Source organism: Diadema antillarum, unplaced genomic scaffold (assembly GCF_040938485.1).
Source record: "Diadema antillarum isolate AM-2024a unplaced genomic scaffold, OU_Dant_1.0 seq00000701_RagTag, whole genome shotgun sequence".
In the NCBI taxonomy this organism is placed as follows: domain Eukaryota; kingdom Metazoa; phylum Echinodermata; class Echinoidea; order Diadematoida; family Diadematidae; genus Diadema; species Diadema antillarum.
The window spans coordinates 528,690-534,134 of record NW_027271606.1 but is presented as its reverse complement, the minus strand read 5'-3'; positions in this window follow the sequence as shown (position 1 = coordinate 534,134).

Genomic DNA, 5,445 nt, shown 5'->3' with positions numbered 1-5,445 from the left:
TGACTTTATGTATGTACAGCACATACCTACCTAACTGCGACCAGCCCCAACGTGCAGTGCAGCGTGTCATAGCGGAGCGGTCTAGGGAGCTTTAGATTTTGACGCGCGGACGTTTGAGCCGACGCTTGCGCTGGACGTTCTCCTCTCCCTGCGTCGTGTGGAAAAGTAGCTTTAGATTACGCTGGGACGCAACGTATAAAAAATAAAATCACGCCCCCATATGATCAGTGCATGAAGAAGCTCTCTACGTCGCAAACTGTGCGGACGTGAAAATAGCCCAGTACGCGTAGTAAACAACTCAGGCGACGCAAGCTAAAAATAGATTGACTTTACGCGCGCTACTGCGCAAGCTCAGATCATGTTTTTTTTTTCCTTTGAACGTCCGCGCGTCGAAAATCTAAAGCTCCCTAATACCTACCTAACTGCGACCAGCAGCCCCAACGTACAACATACAGTGCCGCAGAGCGGCGGGTCTCCGGGGCGCGTGTTTTTTTAGACGGCACAGATTGGGGAAACTAAAAATCTATCGGGGACCCTATCCCTAAACCTAACCCTAATCCTAATCCTAACCCTAACCATCAAACCCTAACCCTAACCCTAACCCTAACCCTAACCCTAACCCCAACCCTAACCCTAACCCTAACCATAACCAAAAACCCTAACCCAACGTTTTTCCCATAGGTAACACGCGCCATGCCCCAATCTGTGCCGTCTTAAAAAAAACGCCTCCGGGGCTATATATAGACGTAAACTTTACGTTTATTACCCACGTTGAGTTTGTATACATACTGTAGGCGCCCTATATCCCTTTTCAGGGGGGTGTTGGGATCATCAATTTAGTCAGCGCTGACATTTAAGTTGTCAGTCTCTGACAATTTCAGCAAAGTCCTTGGTTTTGATTGGCTGAGATGCCCTGGTCACTGACTGTTACCATGGTGATTAGAGACTGACAACTTGTCAGCGCTGACAACTTTCATGAAACTGCAGGTAGGAAACCTACCCAGACTGAAAAAAATCCTGAATAATTCTGAATGTACGTAGGCCTATACAAGACTTCAATTACATGTACTTTCCGAAGACTCAAAAGTTCTCTCATGTACAAGAGGAATACTCCCTTTTAATAAACCCTTTCCTCGCACAGTTCCCCCATTATACCTAGTAGGCCTACAATTTTTTGACAATTTTCAAAATATTCCATCATGCCCATGGATAGGAGATATCTCAGTTTCAACTTTAAAACTAGAAATGTCGCTATAGGCGACTGGTCTGTCTCCGCCATAATGCATGATTCTCCTAAGAGGTCTAGATAGTACATTTGGACAAAATGTGTGATTACATTTTCACAAAATTGGCAAAATATTAAAATGACAAGTTTGTCACAAATGTGTTGAATGTTCACCTTCCTTGACCTAGGTTTAAAGGACAAGTCCACCTTCATATACATGTGGATTGAGTGAATGCAACAATATCAGTAGAACACATCAGTGAAAGTTTGAGGAAAATCTGACAAACCGTTCAAAAGTTATGAATCTTTAAAGTATCTGCACTATCACTACTGGATGACAAGACTACTGCAGTGTATGATGTCACATGCGTAGAACGTTATAATAAAAATAAAAAGAGAATTTCACAAAACTTTACCTTTTGAATAAAGTACACATTAATTCGACTAATGATGTATGTTAAGGGTAATATTATTCCCCTTGCCTCCTGAAAGAGAGAAGTCGATTGTTCTTTTGTTATGCGAGAAAAGTGGAAATATGTCGAATTTTCTTTATACTTTATTTATATCGTTTTACACATGTGACATCACAAGCTACAGTAGTCTTCTCATCCAGCCGTGACCGAACAGAAGCTTCAAAAATACATAACTTTTGAACGGATTGTCCGATCTTCCTCAAATTCTCACTGATGTGTTCTACTATAATATTGCTGCATTCACTCAACCCACATGTCTATGAAGGTGAACTTGTCCTTTAATTGGATGAATAGGAGAGCATGTATTTGGGGATTTAAGGACTTTAACTAGACTTTGACCCATTCATAAGTTTATGCATTGAGTAACTTTTTCAAGGTATGGAGAAAAAGTGCAATTTCTGTATTGAAAAGTACATTGTTACCATTTTCATCTGGCCTTTGACCCTAAAATTCATAGGATAATCACTGTCAGGCAGAACATGCATAAGTATGTAGAAAGTTTCAAGATAGCTTGAGCCACTTCCGCGATATGGAGGAAAAAGTTAGTTCAGCACTTTCCCTTGATCTTTGACCTTTTGACCTTTGAGGCAAAAAAAGAAGAAAAAAAGAAAGAAAGTTTTCAGAGAATCTCTACTATACATGCATACACCAAGTGTAAAAAAAATCCTGTTGGCATTGCATAAATGAGGGAAATAGTAACATTTTGAAATGTTGCCCTTGACCTTTGACCCCTGACCTTTGACCCCATGATTCCTAAATTCTCTAGATAATCACTGCCAGTCAGTACATGTATACATACTATGTTCCATGAAGATACCTTGAACAATTTCCAAGTTACGGAGAAAAAAGTGAAGTTTAAATATTTTTACTTGACCTTTTGACCTTTGACCTTTGACCTCATGACCCCAAACTTTCACCAGAGAATCTTAATTGGGTAATACATGTATGCACTAAGTTTCAAGAAAATATCTTCAGGCATTGCATAGATATGGTGGAAATAGTGACATTTTACGTATTTGACCTTGACCTTTTGACCTTTAGCCTTGAGCATGTGCACCCAAAAGTTGACAGGCACAACTTCACCCCCTAATACACATACATGCCAAGTTTGAGTAGGATACCTCAAAAGATTTATTAGTTACGCTATCCACAAAATTCATTACGGACGGACGGAAGGACGGATGGACGGAAGGACGGACGGACGGACGGACAACCCGAAAACATAATGCCTCCGTCACCACTTCGTGGCGGAGGCATAAAAAGGCAAAAGCTTTGTCGTAGGGAAGGGTGGGGATACTAGCACTCTCCCACGCCTTCTCCCTTCTCCCTTGCTACACTTAACTCTGACTGACAAAACCAATCCAGATATTCCAACAAAAGTGTGCGCCAGATCGTTGAATTTCAGTAATAGAAATGAAAAAGCTCCCTCGAATATGGGAGAGGTATCTTGCCACCCTGTCATTGCTTGGTCCCTTTTATAGACATAGTACACTTTGGGGAATTACAATTTAATGATTTTGCACAAAAAATGCTTCAGATCGCTTTATTTCAATTCTAAACCCTCAAAAGCTCCCGGTCAAGCGGGAGGGGGCATCCCCCTCCCACACCCTCCCCCTCTTATACCGCATTAGACCTTGTAGCTGTACACAGTGATGATGTACACGCGGAATAAGAGCTAAATTCTGTGATTTAGTTATTAACACTTCCCTGAAAAAAGAGCCCTATTCATTTGCATTATTGTGTGGGGTTGTTTTTTTTTTTTTGAAAAAAAAGCCACCATTCTAAGTATTTCACCAAAAGTTTGCACCAGATTGCTGAATTTCAGGTCTGAAAATCCAAAATCACTCTTGTGTGGGAGGAGAAAATACCTCTCTCCCACATCCTCATGTTCATGCTTTTTCTGTTTGATTGCTTAACAAACAGCACCGTTCATGATATTTATTGTAAAAACATATTTATTTAATCGATACCTTTTTATAGGCAAATTGTTCAATAATGATCTACATCAAAATATACTGCTATACCTTACTTAAATCAGTGGGAGTGTTTCAAATTGATAAAACACGCAAAAGCATGCATCAAGTTAATTGCACCACTTACAACATCAAAATGCAAAAAGTTCTGTCTGCGAGAGAGGGGGGGGGGGGGGGCACCTCTTCCACACCCACTCGCTCGCTCCGCTCCCTCGCATATACCCCCCCCCCCCCATCAAATCCTTGCTACGCTGGTGGTTCTACCCACAAACACAATCCTAACCCTAATCCTAATCCTCCCATCAAACTAAACCTAAAACCCTATCACAACCCTACAAAATTTGTATATAACCACAACCTTAAATCCTTGGAGAAAATAAGACCGGAGCAAATGATGTCGCAGGAGCAAATTAATGTCGTGTCACACATCCGGACAATCAGTGTACAACATCGTCGTCCAGTAGGCCTGCTGCTACTACAGAACGTGGTTATAACAATTTGCTGTTTGAAAATTTTACGTAAATATTCGATTTAAAAAAATATTTATGAGTAGATTATTCCAGTCTGGGTGCCAGAGGCTGAACATTGTTTTATACCGTCTGCCCGATGTTTTTTGATGAGTTTGCTCTATATTTTCGAGGGTGCTGAATCCGAATCTGGATGATGCAACTCTTGCATCTATGAGGGTTTTGAGATATTCAAAATGGCCACCAAAATATGAAATTCCTATTTATTTCCATATAAATGGTGAAAAAGTTAACACAAAATGGAAATTTACCGCATTTCCATAGATGCTGAATCCGAATCACGATGATGCAACTATTGCATTCTTGAGGATCTTGAGATGGCTGCCAAAAATGGAAATTCCTATGATATTCCTTTGAAAGAATGAAAAATGTGAAAATTTTTATGTTCTTAACGATGCTGAATTCGAATCTGGGTAAAATTCTTGCATGCCAGACATTTTTGAGGAATCCAAAGTGGTCGCCAAAAATGTAAATTCTTATATTGGTTTCTTTATGAAATGTGAATATGCCTAAATTCTTTGGAAATAAATTCACGGTTTTACCCTGTTTCGAGGACGCTGAATCCGAATCTCGTTGTTGCAAGTCTATCGTTTAGGTTTTTGAGATATTCAAGATGGCGCTCAAAATGAATATGAAAAATCTTCACTATCTAAAAGATCTCAAGGATTCAAGAGTTGCATCAACCAGATTTGGATTCAGCATGCACCCTCGAAGTAGGGTAAAACCATAATTTTCGTATTGACTAATTTAGCATTTGTAAGAAAATAAATTGGAATTTCAATTTTTGGCGGCCATCTTAGATATGAAAAAATCCTCATTGATACAATAGTTGCATCATCCAGGTTCAGATTCAGCACCCTTGAAAGATAGGGAAACACCATCAACTCATTCTCAATTTTGTACTATTCATACGGAAATACTTGATATAAAATTTTCACTTTTTGGCGGCCATTTTGAATATCTCAGAACCCTCAGGGATACAACTTAGGAAATCAGCATCTCCATATTTGGATCCAGCACCCTCGAAATAAGTTAAAACAACCAAACCTTTTCAACTGTTCATCACCTCAAAAGGATTATAAAGGATATGAATGTTTGTCGACCATTCTGTATATCTCAGAATCCTCAAGAATGCCTTAAATTGCATCACCCTGATTCAGATTCAGCACCCTGGAAATGCGGTATAAAACCCCATTTTTGTGTCCAATTTTTTCATCATTCATAATCAAATACATAGGAATTTCAGA